The sequence below is a fragment of the Denticeps clupeoides genome, chromosome 2 (genome assembly GCF_900700375.1).
Source record: "Denticeps clupeoides chromosome 2, fDenClu1.1, whole genome shotgun sequence".
In the NCBI taxonomy this organism is placed as follows: Eukaryota; Metazoa; Chordata; class Actinopteri; order Clupeiformes; family Denticipitidae; genus Denticeps; species Denticeps clupeoides.
The window spans coordinates 8,927,801-8,948,424 of NC_041708.1; the positions used below are offsets into that span (position 1 = coordinate 8,927,801).

General features: G+C 41.0%; 1 protein-coding gene and 1 non-coding gene across 2 annotated transcripts in view; both read right to left on the reverse strand.

Moving 5' to 3' along the window:
* The window catches only part of LOC114784543 (zinc finger MIZ domain-containing protein 1-like), a 91,009-nt gene that overhangs the window by 45,662 nt on the left and 24,723 nt on the right, over window positions 1-20,624 (reverse strand). Inside the window, exon 2 of the mRNA XM_028970014.1 lies at window positions 9,010-9,066. The gene's annotated coding sequence lies outside the window, so the exon portion shown is untranslated. The remainder of the gene's footprint in view (window positions 1-9,009; window positions 9,067-20,624) is intronic.
* Window positions 15,929-16,089, reverse strand: LOC114784975 (U1 spliceosomal RNA). The gene has a single exon (XR_003748978.1). It is a non-coding gene; the product is annotated as a U1 spliceosomal RNA (small nuclear RNA).

A 20,624-nucleotide genomic window follows, 5' to 3' on the forward strand; every position in this document is an offset into this window, starting at 1 on the left:
ACACACACACACACACACACACTCCTTCTTGGCCAGTTGAGCAATCAGGTCAGCTCTGACAGCCCTGTCTGTCCTGTTCACTGTTCTGCTGTGGTCTGTGCAGCTGTTATTCCCGATGTCAGTGCTGATGGCTGGGATAGGGGGTGGAATGTGTGCATTCTATTTCTGGATTCTGATTTGTCTCCGTGAATCTAGGCGTTTTGCTTAAGATGTCTGGCAACGTCAAGGCATGTTACCTGCTGTAATCGCACCTCATGCAGCACAGCACTTCATCAGGAATGAACGTGTGTTTTGTTGTTCCCTTTCATTTCAAGACCTTGGAACCTCATTAACATTGGAAAGAGCAGCACAGCCACTGAAAATCCTGAGGGCTACTGAATATGCCCCACGCTAGCGGCACTTTTAAAATAGTGGCCCAGGTCTTCTTGCTTTGGTATCTGTCATGTAAGTACACTTATATTTACGCCATTTATCAGACACCCTCATCCAGATTGATTTACAATCAGTAGTTAGAGGGGCAGTCCCCCTAGAAACACTCAGGGTTACGTGTCTTGCTCAGGGACACAATGGGGGTGAGTGGGGTTTGAACCTGTGATTTTGTGATCTCCAGGTTCATAGGCGAGAGCTGTACCCACTCGGCTACTACCTCCCCTCTGGATGTTCTATTTGTGCTTTTTCAGTAGACGCCGGATCTAATGCTCATTCCAGAAAACTGTCCTTACAAGGTTATGCATTCACCAATGGGAAGGCATGCTACTAACTAGGCAGTGGGTAACAAAATAAAAAAAACTAAAAACTGCTCATGCCTACAACTACAATCAAATCCACACAGGACCCTCATAATAAGGGAGCCAGGGTTAATTTTATAAAACGACATACAAGCGTGTCAGTTTTTCTTTTTTTTTTGTTGCCTATTGCAACGAATGTAATAACAAGTCATACATCCAAATATGATCCAGTACTGCTGAGCTGTGAGTGCTGAGACTTTCTTGTTAGGCTTTTTCACCCTCGGGCGACACATAAAACACCGACTTCTCTCAATCACTTTGATAGACAGAGAGACAGGAAGCAGCTCTGGGATTCGTCCGCCGGTGTTACCTTGCGATTGCGTAGACTCATGTTGGGTCCTGGACGGGATCGTGCCTTTGCTTGCTTGGAGTGAATATTTACGTCAGTAGCTTCTTTACTTTTTTTTCTTCTTTCAAACATCAAAGTCTTTAAGCCTTTCCGCCACCAACAGGCTGAGGCGAGACGCCACATCACAGGGGGGGGACGAGCGATACGTCCTTGCCTGTCTCCAGTTAGATGCCATGTTTGATTAGCACATCAGGGCACATCATGTAACCTCAACAGATGAAACCTTCCAGAACACACTAATATTACAGCTGCATAAATCTAATAAACACTAAAAGCTGTCCCATAACAATCAGAAAAAATAACAAACCTAAAACCGTCCAAATTGACAAAGCAGTCTCATCTCGTGAATGATATTCCTCTATTCGTCCCAACTGCATCTTCCTTTCCAAGAACATTTGCACAGTTCACATGCAGAAAGCTCAGAGGCGAGGCTGAACAAGCTAGACATGGTACACCGAGATTTTCTTTCTCCTGTAAGATACAGCAGACAAAGCAGCCGGTAAGGAGCCATTTCCATACACAAAGCTCTTCAATCGTCCACACGTTGCACCTTTCAGCAGATTCTTGTAGCAGGTCTTGCGGTACTTCAAAGAGACCACTGCCCGAGGCCACGATGGGCCAACCCAATATGAGTTATGCATCATAACACAGTTAGGGGTCGGAGGAGATAGGGCCTATAAAAACAAACCTGTATAAATTGCTCATTCAATTTTATATGATAAGACAAATATTCTGATAATTATTAAGGAGCTTGGGATGAAAAATGGGGAAAAAGCAAAAATATTGCTAACCACAAACTGTTCTGACTAATTTGTTTCGATGAATCAGTTACTTAACAGTTTAAACTACAGTTCAAATGTAACAATGTAACTGTTAATTTAGCCCACTTTTTTAAAATCACTTTTTTAAGGTGTGCAGGTGCCAATAATTAAAAAAAAACTGATTATTAACTAATACAGCTTGCATCATTAGGTAGGTAGTAGCTACTAGGTAGTAGTCTAGTGGGTAAGACACTCGCCTATGAACCAGAAGACCCAGGTCAAATCCCACTTACTACCATTGTGTCCCTGAGCAAGACACTTAACCCTAAGTTGCTCCAGGGGGGGACTGTCCCTGTAACTAGTGATTGTAAGTCGCTCTGGATAAGGGCATCTGGTAAATGTAAATCTAATAAATAATGTAAATATACCAATGTTCTTGCAGCCATAAACATAAATGTAAAAGCCATACATGTACACAGATATGTAAATGTTATAATTTCCTGATATCAATCAATATTAGAGGTTCCAAGCAAGAGCTCTAAAGCAGAACACTTCTCAGAGCAGATTGAGAACAATCTTAGGTGACTATAAAATTAGCAAAGGATATACAATATGTGTAACAAAAATCAAGTACAAAGATAGCAATTTCAAAGTAGACGAAGTGTAAGGAAGCAGAGTCGTAACTGAAGGGTTGCGGATTCAAATCCCAAACAACGAAGGTCCAGTTGAGCAAGGTGCCGCAAAAGTGAAAAATTTATGTGCCTTGAGCAATTACATAATTGCAAAACACGGGGTGAGAAGCGAAGAAGGCCATTCTTATAGTTAACTTGCTTCAACAGTATTGACAGAGCCAATTAAAATATTGATATATAACACGAACAACTTTTAAGTACTTCTCGCAAATGGGCATGTGCACGTTTATCGGGTTGATATCTTAAATACTTCCAGACAGCGCTCTTGCTTTTTTACATTTACTAGCAAGATCCTATTAAAATATTGATATATAACACGAACAACTTTTAAGTACTTCTCGCAAATGGGCATGTGCACGTTTATCTGGTTGATATCTTCAATACTTCCAGACAGCGCTCTTGCTTTTTTACATTTACTAGCAAGCTTGCAGAATTAACACTGGAGCTGCTTTCACCCCATAAGGTACAAGTGTAGCTGTTCCTTGTTAAACACAAAACAACTGTACATTATGTGTATCGAAAGATTAGCGACTTGCAGAGTTCTGCGAAATACAGCAAAATCTACAATGCCTTTAAGTCACAATGCTTACAGGAAACACTCTGACTAATGCAAAAATATTCCTTTTTATGAACTTCATAGGCTTGCTGGACTGTTCGTGTTGCATGTTGCGCTGAGTAAGTCCTAGGGTGGCAGAAACCCTGCTGGCCTGGGACTATAGCACACGAAGGTGCTATCAGGTGACTTGTCACCCTGACCTTGAAATGACAGGAAATTCTTTGTGTAAGAGCTCTGGTTCTAGAGCCTTTCTAGGGCAGCGTGTAATCGTAAGCTCAGTTCCAAATCAATGACCTACTTCCCTCCCTCCCTCCCTACCACCGTCCCTCTGGCACAGAAGCAAACACACCCGGATTTTAAGTCAACAGGTTTAAGTAGAAAAACTGATGCAGTTACATTTCTATCTTAACATTCTCTTACGTTCTTTTTCCTTTTTCTATCCTGTTTTGTTTATTAAAATTCCATTTCATGCAATTAGCATATATAATGCCATATAATACAGGGAGTGCAGAATTATTAGGCAAATGGGTATTTTGTCAACATCACTGGAGTGCCCAAAAGCACAAGGTGTGCAATACTCAGAGACATGGCCAAGGTAAGAAAGGCTGAAAGACGACCACCACTGAACAAGACACACAAGCTGAAACATCAAGACTGGGCCAAGAAATATCTCAAGACTGATTTTTCTAAGGTTATATGGACTGATGAAATGAGAATGAGTCTTGATGGGCCCGTGGCTGGATTGGTAAAGGGCAGAGAGCTCCAGTCCGACTCAGACGCCAGCAAGGTGGAGGTGGAGTACTGGTTTGGGCTGGTATCATCAAAGATGAGCTTGTGGGGCCTTTTTGGGTTGAGGATAAGGTCAAGATCAACTCCCAGTCCTACTGACAGTTTCTGGAAGACACCTTGTTCAAGCAGTGGTACAGGAAGAAGTCTGCATCCTTCAAGAAAAACATAATTTTCATGCAGGACAATGCTCCATCACACGCGTCCAAGTACTCCACAGTGTGGCTGGCAAGAAAGGGTATAAAAGAAGAAAAACTAATGACATGGCCTCCTTGTTCACCTGATCTGAACCCCATTGAGAACCTGTGGTCCATCATCAAATGTGAGATTTACAAGGAGGGAAAACAGTACACCTCTCTGAACAGTGTCTGGGAGGCTGTGGTTGCTGCTGCACGCAATGTTGATGGTGAACAGATCAAAACACTGACAGAATCCATGGATGGCAGGCTTTTGAGTGTCCTTGCAAAGAAAGGTGGCTATATTGGTCGCTGATTTGTTTTTGAATGTCAGAAATGTAGATTTGTGAATATGGAGATGTTATATTGGTTTCACTGGTAAAAATAAATAATTGAAATGGGTATATATTTGTTTTTTGTTGCCTAATAATTATGCACATATAATAGTCACCTGCACACACAGATATCCCCCTAAAATAGCTAAAAATAAAAACAAACTAAAAACTACTTCCAAAAACATTCAGCTTTGATATTAATGAGTTTTTTCGGGTTCATTGAGAACATGGTTGTTGTTCAATAATAAAATTATTCCTCAAAAATACAACTTGCCTAATAATTCTGCACTCCCTGTATAATGCATTGTTTGGCACATTTCACCATAATGATCTTAAGAATGCTAATTGTATAACTATACAGTTTAACACAGTGAGAGACAACGGTACAGTACAGTGTGTTGGCTGCTGTCCTGTCCCAGTCACAATGTATCGCAATCAGACTTGACCTGGATAGATGCCGTGCACACACGCACACACACACGCACACACACACACACACACACACACACACACACACACACACACACACACACACACACACATACACGCACACACCGGTTTATACAGGATTTAAGTTAATAATTCTATAACACATGTCTTGAATATGTGTTACTTTGCATGTATTTAACCTCTGACTAAAAGCCAGAGGTTTTTGTTGATTAAATATTGTACAATTGAATCCCATGAAATGTCCAGCACATTTGGTCCTTGCTAAGATAAAAATAAAAAGAACACACACACACACACTCTCTCTCTCGTCCTCTCTCTCTCTCTCTCTCTCTCTCTCTCACACACACACACACACACACACACACACTCTCTCTCTGTCCTCCCAGAATACCTCTTCCTACAAAAGGGTGGCCTATTTAAGGACCCCCAGTTCCCTGCTGCTTCAGACAGAATTCCCACACCCCTCCTTGTACAGACCTGAGGCAGTGCTGCAGATGGCCACGCCCTCAATGATTGGTTACATATTTACATTAATAACAATGAGAGGAGGAGCTAAGAAACCTCATCAACATTATTTGAGAAATGCATTGAATAAGAGGAAACACAAAAACGCACACACTTGTTTTGGATCTTCAGGAGCAAAAGGCCCATCTTTGATTTTAATTACTTCAGATGGCTACAATTCTTTTATTTTTCATCACGATTATTCATCTCTATAAACAGAAATGAAATTTTTTACTTTTTTTAAATTAAGCCTGAATAATGGGATTAGGATTAAAATGAACAGAATAATATACAATTACAGTATTGATAAATATATAGTGACTCTAATAAAAGTTACATCTATGTCTAATGTTAACCCTAACCGTTAATCTTAAACTTTCTAAATGAATTATTTTGGAAATTACATTTATTCTTCTAGTAGGAACCAAAACATTTAGCAATCTTTGTGAGGTTGTTTAAAACACAAGAATATATGCATGCATACACATGTTCTTTAGCCACAGAAAAGAATCTCCCAGCCAATGCCACAGCCCTGACCCCTCCCCCACTGATCCCAGGTCAGGGGTGAGCAGGTCCAGTCTCATTGTGAGGACGACCTTGACGACACAGGGTTTGATCTCAGCAGGAGAGATGAGGCGCGTCAGTCAAGGTCTTGTTGCAGGTCAGAGCTTGCATATGGATTCTTTACATGAACATATGCCAACCTGTGCTACAGTCGCCGCGGCAACGACCACTATCAATAAAGCACAGGCAGGGTAACATGGAGCTGTAGTTCTTCCCCCTGAGGACAGGAGCGGATGGTTGGCGCTGCGTGAGAGTCCGGCAGACGTCAGTACTTCCACTCAGGCCACTGAGAGAGGAGAATTTACAACTTCCCCATCTAATCACTTACTGGGCTGTGTGTGTGTGTGTGTGTGTGTGTGTGTGTGTGTGTGTGTGTGTGAGTGTGTCGCTGACCCTGTCCCCCACTTCACAATTAAAACACCCCTGACACTACAAAGACATAACGCACATACACAGGAAGGGAAAGACAGGCATTATCAGCACCCCTGGAATCTTCCCAAAAATGCACCATTTCTCCCAGAAAATTACAAAAAAGGAGGAAAGAAGCCAAATCTGACATCATTTTCCCACAAAACTTTATTTGTGTTGTTCCAATGCACACAAAGGAAATAAACATTTGTTTAGCAATACATTTAATTGCAACAATTTTGTGCATTTTCAAGGAAAATTCCAGGGGTGCCGATAATTTTGTTCCTGACTGTATATATACATACACACACGGATACACACACATTTGGCCTATCTCAATTGTTTTAATAGAAACATTTTGAGCAAAATATTTTTTACGCAATCAGATTATTAATAATTAAAATAATTAAAACATAATTATTTACCTGGTTTTAATCTTCTAATACTTCTGCTACTAACATGACTACTGACTACTACTAAGCAAATATTTTATTGTATTAAAAAACTCATTTTAAATACAAAGAAGCTGTCAATAGAAGCTGTCAATGTTTAAAAGACACATGGTTCCAAAGAGCAAAGCCCCTCCAGGCACTGCCATCTCACTCAGACCCCCAAGCAGGAACCCTGTTACAGGAAATGGACTCTTCCATCTGACCTACATCCCCCACCGAGAGGACAAATAATCCAGACGTACGCGCCTCAGCAGCCAGCCTCACACAAAAAAAAAAAAAGCGAGGGGGGAAGAAAAGGAGCAAATTCCACACGCAGGCCAACAAAAGAGCTGACACCTTAGAACCTGGAATTCGGTGGTTTTCTTTCCGGTCGGAATGAGTGGGGGCTTTTGTGCCGCGCAGCAGTTATAATGCAACATAATCTTGTAAAGCTCCGCTGAGGACCATGTGAAATCAATACAGCGGTTACTGTACATTTACATGCTGTTTGTTGCTGTTAAAGATTCGGGGTGGGAGATTAGTGGCCCGATCTCCCATTTGATGGACGCCAGTGATGGAATAATAACAGGGAAGTGTTGCATAAGCACTTCCTTACAATTGTTATCCAGTGTTCAGGCCAGACCGCAGGTCATAGGAAAATACAGATTAAAACATACAGTGACGACTGGTATAAAAAAACAATTCCCCAAAAAAGGTACACTTAAGCAGCGTTTACGAAATAATACACAATGCTTTTCAAAACCTAAAATTTGAACAAAATAACCCATTTATAATAATGTATAGTATACAAATGATATGATTTACAGACAAAGGAAATGTAATATATCAATATATTATACATACATTTATTGATGTCATTGACCCTGTGGGTGTCTTATGGCATTTAAGTAAAAACCTAATGACACTTCATGGACATTAATAACCTTGTATTCCATATACTTAAACAGATGAATATTCAATTAATAACTGAATTATTGCAAGTTAATAGCAACAGGCTATAGATTGCTTAACAATAAATCTGCCAAAGCAAAGTATTTAGTTACTTAAAATGCTCAGCAACATACGAGAAATAATAAAAGTGCAATAATAAAGGTTTGTTGTAACAGAGAATTACATTTATAGATTTAGAGTTATATGTTAACGTGCCTTTGAACATGGCTCAGCCAATCAGATTTCAGAGCACTTTATATAGCGCTCTATAGTTATATAGGGTCATAACTAACAGCAGTATCACAATGATTAAACTGAATGTGATTGGATTAGTAGTAGATGATGCATACTGACAGTCTATATATGGTCATCCATTACAAAATATCATATTTGGTGCCATCTACCTGTCTTGCATTTTTTGTCTAAATAGGACAATATTGATTGTAAAAAAAAAAAAGCATAAAAGAAATTGCTGAAGCCTTCTAGTTCTTTTTTATCTTCAAGAACCAGTATGCATGAAACATACAGAAACCATTCATCACTCCAGCAACAGTTTTCTTGAGACACTGTCATGACTTTTTTTATACCAGCATTTTTACATTGAGTGTGTACTGTGAAATGAGCGCATGGTAGCATATGCAGGATTATAACCCTTCAGGAAATACCAGGTCAGAATTCCACTTCCATGTGACCCGTGGCACAGAGGAGGCGTTGTGTGCCGGTTTGCCAGAAAGAGCGTGATAAGAACATTTGGTTAAAGAGAAACAGCAACATGGAAATGACTTCTCTGCGGCTGTGCTGATTTAAATGTTCTGACGGCGAAGGAGCCCCCCACCACCACCACCATTAGCATACTGCAGATGCAACGGAAACGGCTCACCTTGGTGCTGCTCAGCGTTATTTAAATAAATTATCAGGGAGTCGGTGAGCGCCTCACCAACCTGGAGGTTTTGCCCCGCCCCCCTCCCTCTGTGACTACTGACACCAAAAAAACAGCGCAGCATTTATCCCCATAGTTCACAATTCTGATGTTTTACATTAATGCAAACCCTAAGGGGGGGAAGGTGTTCCTATGTTCAAATGAGAATATCTACACACTGCGCGGGCCCTTGAAGATGCACTGCACCATGAAGTGCTTCGGTTCGGCAGCACATGTGGGAGGTGGCAGATTCCAGAGATTACCGGCAGATAAAAAAAAAACACAGTACCACACCCAAATCCAACATGATGACAGAATGAGAGGAGCAGAACATCTTACCTGGGAGATTTGAGTCGTCCTTAGGCTTTACAGTCCTGTGTGTCACGTGGGCATCACCTAAACACCAGAAAAAAGGAGGAATTAGGTTCCACTGCAGTTATTAACGTATCTACAGTCTGTGTTCAGGGTGGCAATCGATGCCCTGGCCTCAGGGCTATTAGTGATTGTACAAATTGTACATTTTCAGTACATATTATTGCCATACAAACTGTAGATATTATCAGAAACATCTATTTAAATTAGAACAACTTTACTTCTATATTTGACTGTGGGGAAATACAATTAAACACAGAGGCAATAGAAAGTATTCAGACCCCCTTAAATTTTTCACATTTTTGCAGATTTATTAACAAAGAAAGACTGAAATATCACATGGTCCTAAGTATTCAGACCCTTTGCTTTGACACTGAGGTGGTGTCCATTTCTTCTGATCATCCTTGAGCTGGTTCTACACCTTCATTTGAGCTCAGATGTGTTTGATTCTACTGACTGGATTAGGAAAGCCACACCCCTGTCTGTATAAGACCTTACAGCTCACAATGCATGTCAGAGCAAATGAGAATCATGAGGTCAAAGGAACTGCCTGAAGAGCTCAGAGACAGAATTGTGGCAAGGCACAGATCTGACCAAGGTTACAAAAAATTATATTCTGCTGCAATTAAGGTTCTAAGAGCACAGTGGCCTCCATAATCCTTAAATGGAAGAATAACCTTTCCTAGAGTTGGCCATCCATCCAAACTGAGCTATCAGGGAAGAAGAACCTTAGTGAGAGAGTTAAAGAAGAACCCAAAGAGCTCCAGAGATGCAGTCAGGAGATGGGGAGAAAGTTGTAGAAAGTCAGCCATCACTGCAGCCCTGCACTAGTCGAGTGGGCAGACGGAAGCCTCTGCTCAGTGCAAGTTTGCTAAAAAAAAAAAACACCTGAAATTTAAGGGGGTCTGAATTCTTTCCGTACCCACTGTAGATATCTGATTAAAGTCAATAAACCAGATTAAGGTATTTTTGCAATGTAAGACTATTTAACTCTGCAAAAATTGAGCCAGCAGTGCCGTCTGACATCATCAATGAAATCAAGCATATCAAATATAATAAAGGAAATCAAAAAAGGAGGTTATTAGTTTTGTGTTTCCAATATACAAATTTCCTCAGAATTCATGAAAAGCTGATGCTAAAATTCATCTGGTGTTATATATGTAGGTTCACCTTGGCACCAAAAAAATGCTGGGGCAGGCGTAAAATGCACAAAAAAAAATCACAATATTGTCATGATATCACATATATTAATTTTCTAACAAGAAAACAAATGTCTCCAAATGTTCAAAAAAAGTCTCCAAATGTTCAAAAACACATGTGGAAATGATGCCACTCTGAACTGCTTTCAGCTCTCTGGAAATGTATTTCAAACTCTACTGGGTGTAAAAAAAAATGTTTTTAAGAGGCACAAAAAAATAACACACAAGCATCCTGAACTAATTGAGTTACAAACTTTAAAGGACGAAATTAAACTATATCCGCGATGCAAACAAATTCAATTTGAGGCCTGCGGTTGACTTTTAGTAAAATGTCACTCCAAGATATATTACACTTTGAACTCTGCTGTGGCTGTAATTGGGTATGAATATTTGAAGTGAGCTCCGGATGGCCGCAACTGAAACTTCTCCTTCTTCTCAGAGCATGCATGCTACAACTGTTAATGGTAACTGCAGATACTAAAAATTCATTTTGTCCCGTGCTCCGTTAAAGTTCTCATCAAAACTGGAGTCGATTCGAATTTGCTACTAAATGAAAATGTAATAACTGGTAACTGATATTATAATACCAAAGACTAGAGCTTCATAACCCACCCAATGTTGGGCAGAATGACTCCAATTAATGTGGATTTGAAGTGTGTGTGTGTTTGAAGTGTGTGTGTATGTGTGTGCATGCGTGTGTGTGTGTGTGTGTGTGTGTGTGTATATATATATAACCAGTTTGATGGTGGACCTCAGTGAGGCAAGACAGCGATTTGACCAAGACTCTACAGACACTTTTTGCTGTAGTCACTAAGAAAAGGCGTGATGTTGTGTGGCTGGCTCTCATTTGCATTTCCATATGATATAAAAGCCCTTTTGAAGGGTATGGTTCTTATTCATTGTACCATTCAGGTCATGCTGCACATGGCCTTGTCACTCCAAACCACAAATAGGGTTTTCAATTCTGCTGGGGGACCAGTTCCTGCCATACCAAAGCCAGTAGACAAAATAAGCATGGGACCGAAGTTGGCTTGAGTCTCCATTCTAGAGTGATTTTGGTAATCTCTTGTTGATCTCGTCTCCCATTAATTACAAAAAGATCGATAAAATAGAATCATTTTCAAAAATAAAAGTACTGAAAGTACTTTTTTTCCCTACACTGTACACACATTAATCGTTAACCTGGGATCCTAGTATTTATTATGTTTACACTATTGTACAGTACAATTTTGAACTGTTCGGCCCACAGGATTTAGGTTTTGGAATAAATTTGGAAATTGGTCCAGAAATATAGGCCAGGCTTTCACCCATTGGCTTAATAGGTTACAGCTTAATATGCTCACTGTGGAGATTGGCAATGGCCGATCTTCACAGCAATGGATAATGTCCAATCACTGTTGTGCCTCCATCCACTCATGGTCCAAAAACCGAGGTATGGCCCTTACCATGGGATACTTGTACCATTGCATCCCAACTGTAAATGTAATGGGGATGCAGAGTTGTGCCAATGCACAACTACAACCATGAAAGAGAGTTTCCCTAAAGCATCTCTTTCTTCCCAAAGAACATTCAGGAGTGTATACAGTGAAAACAAATAGTTAAATCATGATCAGACATCTAACCAAGGCTCCAATTCAAGCAATTTCCTCATTACTGTAAGGCTTAGCCTGGGAATCCAATGGTCTACAACTGGCTATCAGGTTTCAACATTCCCAAAACATTCCCAATCATCCCTGCCAAATGTTCACAACACCTACAATCTGAACTTGACACTGTGGAATATTTCAGTGATCTAGAGAAACCAATAAAAAAGCACAGATGGAGCACAATTACTGTTGGGACTGAGACAAGATTTCATGCTGGCCCTGTTCAGAAGTGGTGAAGTTCAGAAGTTCATCAGGTCTACTCAGAGAGACCAGCAGACAGAAGGGTCACAACCCTGAAAAGGGAACCTAAAGCATCAGACACTGGCCCAAAAAGACATTTTTACATTTAAAATTTCCCCCAAAATTTAGAAATTCTAAATTGCATGCATTTAACAACTCTGACCCTTGCACTTCTTAACTTGAACTGAAGTAACCCCACACAAGGAGTCTTTCTCTCTGACTACAGAATTGGACTTGTCTGGCGTCTGTCATGAGCAGCTGCCTTCAGACGCAAATGCCAAAACTCACACAGACATACATAACAGGATCCATGAGGCCTGTGGCAGGGGGCATTTCACCAGTCCAAACATCTACAATGTCCAGGCCTGGGTCTCCAATCATGTTTGTTAGACTGTGTAGATACACTTCAGGACTATCTATAGGGCACAGGGTGATGACATTAACATGACAGAGAAGTGTAGCTGTCTGGGGGCCATGCAGGCTTCAAAGCAGAGCCCAAAATAATGACCAACAGGCCTACATGACACTTTGTGTGCAGCTGTCTACCGACCACTGTCTCATTCTGCCTTACTCTTTCCCATTCTCCCTCTTTCACTTGGGTGACAAATTCAAGATTTGGGTGGCCTTTCTATCATGATGGGAAGGTCTTCCAAGATGAAGATGTTCCTCAACCAAAGAACATACTTACGAGTCTAAAAATGATACAAATCATATTGCATGACTTGCAGTCATCTCAACCCAACGCAACACCTCAGAGAATTTTCTTTGTAAGTGAAAGTAAAGTGATTGTCATTGTGAAACGCTGCAGCACAGCACATGGTGCACACAACGAAATGTGTCCTCTGCTTTTAATCCACCACCCTGAGTGAGAAGTGGGCAGCCATGACAAGCGCCCGGGGAGCAGTGTGTAGGGATGGTGCTTTGCTCAGTGGCAACCTTCTGATTACGGGACCGCTTCCTTAACCGCTACGCCACAACTGAAATGAGACCGGAGAACCTATAACAATGAACACTTCAGATGTACCAAACAACTACTGAGGCATTGTCTTAGAATGTAAGAAGTTTTCACAAATGTCACATTCACTATTTCAGCAGTCAATAAGCTTCTTTAAAAAAAACAACGTCTCATCTTCTGAGTCTAGTAATTACACATCGGTTAGTTGCTTTTCTCCAAGATATGGATGCATTCTAGATGTATAACGGTGGCTTTAAAAGCAGCCGCTCAGCAGGGGTAAGTGGACTGGCTGAACTTGGCAGCCCGCAACAACGACATACCCAAGCGATCTTGCACGATTTTAATCAGGGGGAGGGGGTTTGGGGGTTGATAAGTGCACATAGCTCGCATTGTGCTCCAGGGTGGGATCCGCACTGGAACGCCACAGCCAGGGCTGCTGCAGCGCTAAAACCCCGTTGCCCCCACCCCCCCGCTTTGAATTTTCCACATGGTTGCATAAGAAATGTCTTTTGCATATAAACTCGCCGGCGAGTGAAATGACAAAGCCCGCATGTGACTGGGCGCACATTGAGAAACTGGTATTAACTCCCGTTCAGGCAAGGACCTTGAGAAAAGAATAAAAGAGCATCTTTGAATAAAATCTGCATGGAGAGAACATCTACACCTTTCTGCATGTTCTCCCAAGCTCTTATGAAATGGTTACAAATGCTCTCCTTCAGCCACGTTTGTAGTATTTTACGAGGAATAATGAACCACTGTGGCCAGGTACTGATTAACCAGCTCACTTAGAATTAATGTTTCAGCTTTTCTAGCATTGAGTCTGCAACAAACACACAGTGTGAAGGAATGTCATGAAAAAAAAAAAAAATCATCCAAGATCAAGTTTTTTTTTACACTTCCCACCATTGGGGAAGTATAAATACTAGAGTCAAGGTGAACCAAAGGTCATATTTCTATATTATTACAGAATAATAATATAGACATGTTTAGCCACTCCCACTTCTAAAGCTCCACCCACCCCTTAAATCGGAAAGAAGGATTCTTTTCCAGTCTTATAATGACAAGAATGTTAATGAATACAAAAACAAGTGTCTTTTATACATATTTTAAATATATTATATATATTATATACACAAACGCACACTCACACACACACACACACACACACACACACACACACACACATATATATATATATATATATATATATATATATATGAAGCCATTAATCCCCCCTAGAAGGAACAGTCTGGCATCCATAACAAACTAATTAAAATGTGCCCCCAACAATCACGTACAGATTCAATTATCCAGACAAATGGGCATGCCACATGCCAAATGGTTGTTATACTGGAGTGGGGGTCATCTTACATGGTTTCCTTGTTCGCTCAGCTCACATAGCTTTACTATTTAATAAGCGATTGTGCTGTTTTCCAATTGAGCCCAATCAGAATCAAATTAACAGGAAGCAACGAAAGAACAGATATTCTGATTATTATGAAGCCCATTGCTACACACAGATTTCTGCCAGGAGCAGTGAAATGAACAGCACGGGACGAGCACATTCGTCAACCTTCACTCTTAGAGCTGTGAGAATTCTTAAAAACACATCAGAGAGGACCAGTAATTAATTTGTTGGCTTATGAAGTCTAACATATTAAACCCATTAATCACATTTTTGTAATCCTGAAAACACAACATAACCATTCATTTTGTCAACAACCACTAATGCAGAGCAATGATCACCTGAAACATCATTGACAAGAAGACTAATGGGTCATATTACAAAAGCTTCCAAACCAGGATTAGCTCTTGATACAGTAAATAAAAATGTTTAAGATGGACAGTTAATTTTGATTCCATAACTTCAGATAAAGAGAATATCACATGAACGTACCAACTACATTTCCATTTGGCATTAATAAAGTATGTATCTATCTAACTCACCAACATTTTAACATGAACTCTGCTAACTGTTATTCTTTATCTTTAGCTAAATGTATTTAATCTGTATAGATGGTCATTTATTTCTCTTCCAAAACTAATAATCAACTTATTGAGTGAGAAGCAATATGGTGTGATCTATTAACAAAAGACTTAGTAGATAGAGTGTCATGATCCTTCAGTTATCAGATTGAACACTGTTCTTGATTTCTGGCACTCTGAGTGGATTAACTGCTCCTCGCCATACAACACTTGTCTCTTGTCTTTGAGTAATTTCTACCATTCCATAAAAAACCCTTCTGACTCACTTAAGAAGCTGCCAGTCAGGCCCCTTGACTCTCCTTCAAAAAGGGTCAAGACCAGATGTCTGCAAATCCATCTAGCTCAAACAGCAGAGATGACAGCCTGAGTCAGCATTTGTGACCTTGTATGACATCTGTGTGACGTAGGTATGAGGTATTAGAAGACATGATGACGACCTAATACATAACTATCCATGAAGCACAACAACCTTCCATGAATGCACTACAATATCCCACCCAATTCATAACAATTGAGCTTTTGCTTGCTGCCAGGGGTAAAACAAAACACAACATTTTGGATATGTTGGTCCCTGTGTGAGACTCAGAAAGTGGGAGAGTCTGCAGTACAACATTTACCCTTTCCCAGTCACAACCGATTGCGTCTGTTGTAGCTTTACAGCTCTGAACAGCCTTGAATACCTCTATACGTCCAAGCAGTCATCTTTATAGTAATGTTTGCTGCGTCTTTAAGGGTCTGTAACACCTTTGCCTTGAAAGTGAAAAATAAAGTGAAAGTGAAGTGATTGTCATTGTCAAACACTACAGCACAGCACACGGTGACACAACGAAACGTGTCCTCTCCTTTTAATCATCAGCCTTGGTGAGCAGTGGGCACAGTCCCACCCTACCAGAAATTATGCAGTCGAGATTCCCACATTTGCGGAATTCGCAATGGTCAGCACTGCCGGAGTGCAATGGCTGAGCCTCACCCGGTGTGAGCCGCCTTCTTGATCACGGTATCTCCCCTGTCAGGTAAGTATGGTCACTTTAAAAGGTGCGAGATGTGCAAACAAAGATGTAAGGGTGGGTATTTGGGTGGCAGTTAACCCTAAGTTGCTCCAGGGGGACTGTCCCTGTAACTACTGATTGTTACTTGCTCTGGATAAGGGTGTCTGATAAATGCCGTAAATGGCCAGAGGAACCACTAGATGCACTGAATCGGCTAACCTGGATCTCTGAGCGGTTCCAATTTGGTTACGTTTCCGGCCAGAGACTCTGGTTAGTAGAAGTATTAGATGGTGCAAAGAAACTTTAATTTATGCAACTTTTATGGTGGTAATTGATGGTTTAATGATTATAAGACGTAGTTATGTGATGGGGTTTACAATTTAGACCTGGTGTAGTTAGGACTAAAAGTATTCAGTTCAATGGGTTCAATGTTATTTAATGGATCCGAGTGATTTACCCTGGTGAGTTATGAATCACACAGAACTAATGCAAATGCCAGTATCTTATGTTATAATACCACTTCTTGTATATTATGGTTTACATATGCTAAATATGTGGATTACTTTTTTTAAATGCACAGTTCCAGGAATTATGCACAAAATGCTGGTGACAGTGACAATTCATTTCATAAATATTCTTCCAGGTTAGTTTACATCGTGTGAATCTTTCAGCAGACACTGTAGCATTTTGAAATGTGGGTGGAGTGGCCTTGTCAGGATCTAGTCTGGAAGGGGATCCTCAGACAGGAGTTTTGTATTTCTCCTGTTACTATGATTCCTGATTATTTTCACCTGTGCATGCCTGAATACAGCTGCCCTGTTTGTGTCTGTTATTCGTCGGGCCATTGTTGAATCTCGTGACATCATGCTTATGCGTCCTCCGTCCTCACCATGTCTCACCACCGTTACAGTCCCTTTTAACGTGAAACTGAAAGCCCTATCCCTGGGTCAGAAGTGTGTGTGAAAGAGTATGACGGCCCGGGGGGATCTCAGCTGGGTGAGAAAGTGTTCACTCTTTGACCCGTGGCTTCATCCCACTGGTTATTTTTAGTGGAGGACACTCTGTCCTCTCTGTCCCCACTGTGCATTAAACCAGAGCGCTTCAGGACAAGCGGTGCCATCCTCGCTGTCCGACTGCCCGAAGACCAAAAGTTCCTCATCGTAGCACAGGCCTCAAAGCAGGAAAGGGAGACCAGGTGTCTGCATTCAAATATAAAAGATGCAATCGAATCGAATCTACGTCGGTGGTCTGAAGGAAGGAAAGAGCTCCTCCAACTGCAGAACATGACTAATGGCCTAACAACTCATGCGTCATCACAGCACAATGTCTGCCGCTGTCACACAAGACCCGTGTGACAAGTCTGCTGTCTGTCACACCCCAGCGTGAATGGACGTAAACGCTGGCGGCGTGTGAGGGATGGGCTGTCCGGAGAAATCAACATGCCTTTTCTTGGCCTCCCTCGGAGTGAATCAATAAAAGGCAAAGCAGAGTCTGTTTAGCGGATGGAAGGCAAGAAAATAAGCAAGGATCAGGTATAGAAAAGGCCCCCAAAAATGTTTTTCTGTGACAACATGTCCAATGTAGGCTGCTTAAGCCGATGGCAAGAAATGCAACACGTCGAGAGAGCAGCAGTGATGCGGTGGTCACGAAATCAGCATGATCCTTTTAATTGAACAATGTAACACACCGAATTATAACAACTTAAGTACGACATCCCGTATTCAGATGTGAACACACGCATTTCTATATCTATGCAGACACACACACACACACACACACACACACACACACACACACACACATATATATATATATATATATATATATATATATATATATATATATATATTGAACATCTCCACAGTGAGCTTTTGTATAGTCAGAAAATATAGTAGCATATAATAAATTAATTTTTAAGCTGGTAAGTAACGTTATTCTGTGCGTTTCGGGTAACAGTGGTCTGACCAATCGGGAATCCACTGTTCTGAGAGCTATAAGTGTGTGCTGTTGTACCTAAAACTAACTCTAACAGCTTTAACAGCTTTTAACTCAGCCCTGCTATTAAATAGCAGGTAGCGCGAGTGTCTGTGCATTGTTGTCAGCAGCCTGTTATTTAGATCCCCACAGTGTTGAAGATGAAATCAATGCGGCCTGTGAGTCCCACCACGCTGGGCTCACACTCTCTGCAGTAGCGTCGCTGTGAGCGACAGATTTCAAACATCTGCTGCATTGCACACAAACACACACACAGGGAAAATTTCACTGACAAATTCTGATCGCAGTCTGACATGTAAAATACGCAAACTGCTGACCCTCTGTGGGCCAAGAGCATACATGACAGCCGTTCTGTCAGTGCAGGGACCTGAAATGACCAACTGCAGCACGTCCTGACCCACCCTGGTCCCGACAGGGGCTCGAGCAGCACATCTGTTTCCTGCCGAGTTAGTTCCGCTTCTTAACACCCCAACGCCACGTTCGAACAAATAAAGGAATTACTGGACATGGTGTCTTGCCAGTGACTGTTTAGAGGTGGACATCAGCTTCAAAGCCAGGCTTTCCTGTCTAGTTAGCCCAGGTCGGACGGCCGAGGTGGTTGTGTCGGGGGAGGTGTTGCGGCGGTTCGAGCCACAGAAAGGAAGGGATTTTTTGCAAAAACGCCTGCAGACAAACCGAAGAGGAAATGAACCAGAGCACTAACTGCTTCTGCGGACGGCGTGGGCTGGTCTTTTAACTGGCACCCATAAACACAAGCACATTTCACTCACTCCACTGGCTGCCAAAGCCTTTTAGGATTGGTTCTAAAATTCTCTTATTTCCTGCTACACCCTTATACACCCCTTTCAGATGTGCCCTCAATAGCAGTACGTGGGGGCCTGAACCTGTGACCTTGTGGTCATCTGGTTCATGGGCGAGTGTTACCCGCTACGTTGCTACCAATGTATGAATTGGTCAAAAAAAAAAAAAAAAACATTTGGGGAAAAATAATTGTTTCATTCTTTATGGTGGCCGACAAGTGCAAAACAAATGAACCCTTCATAGAACAAATGAACATTTCGGAAATAAATTAACATTTAATGAAACAAAATGAACATTTCGTAAATTTCAGTCGGTGGTGTACGTTGTGCACTGTAAGTAAAGCGAGACTGTACGTGGTGTTCTGCGGGGATCATTTTAGCCAACTGTCCCACTTTTGTGTTTCCTGTGTTTAGATTTTAAAAAAAGACTCTGAGCAGAGTTAAGCACAACCTCATCCTTCCCAGAAACTGTTTGACTGACACCACAGTACACCACTTCCGGTCTATCGTACCTACCCTTTCCGTTTTCTTCCTTCTTGTTTACTTGTTTAGTTGATTTGTTTTGCATGTGTTTTGTGTTTTAATACAGAATGGGTAGGTACCTTAGACCGAAAGTGGCGTTTCATTAAGTGTTCGTCTGTTTTAGTATAGTATGGTAAAAAAATTGGTGATCAAAAATATTAACTGAATGTCAATATTTGTTTTCAAAACACACATACAGTAATCAACTTGCCAACCATACCTGTGCAGTCAATTGGATTCCTAACAACATAAAAAGACTTGAAGGAACAGGGTACTGGAACACGTCATTTGTAATAAGGCAATAGGCTGCAAAAAAATGTTTTTGAACTATAATTTAGTTGCTTGCTCTGACTGGGCCTGCTCTGAGCAAGATTTTGTCTTTGTAATTTGAATGTCGAGTTCATATCTGACTCAAAAGCACATGAAAACATGCCAAAGCAAGAAAATTGAGCATGGGAACATGTGTTTCAGCCACTTTGAGCTCAAATTAAAATCCATCCACTTCTAAATGCCATAAATGTATATGTAAATGTATAACGTATATGTATATAATTAGACTATTGAGACCACTACTATAGACTACTACTATACTGTATCATACTAAAAAGTAGGGATGGGTTGCTCTATACCTAGTTTCATCGCAAAATCAAATTTTAAGCTGCTTAATTGGGTGGGGACGCAATTTTAGTTCTTCCGATATGTTGGTGATTCCATTGTGTATTCTTTGCTTTTTCTTGACGTCTTCTATTATTACATGTCATATCTGTTTTTGCCTCATCCTGTGCCATTTCCAATCTCTGTTTTCCGTTCTGTTTCATTCTCTTTGGTGTCAATTCAGTTCTGAAACTGAAAGGACTCAAAGATTCAACGCCTTGTGTTCTAAATGATCCAAGTCTTGTTAGCCAGCATTGAAATGTACAGCGTGGCTCTGATCAACCTTTTCACATGAAGTTGCCCTGGCATCATTCCTGTTGGATACCCTGTGTGTGTGTGTGTGTGTGTGTGTGTGTGTGTGTGTGAGGGTGTAGAGTGCATGTTTGTGTGTGGCCTGGCATCTTTGAGCACTAATCACTGTGATTTATCCCACTGGCCTATGTTAGGCAGATGTTAGTAAGACCGCAGAGATTCTCAGGGTTCACACTACTTTATTCAAAATTACGACTCGTTTTTTTTCCCCTGCCTGGCCTGCCCTAATTCCTGCACCCAGAAATAAACATACAGTGTGAGAAGGTTCAGAAGGTTTTATCATT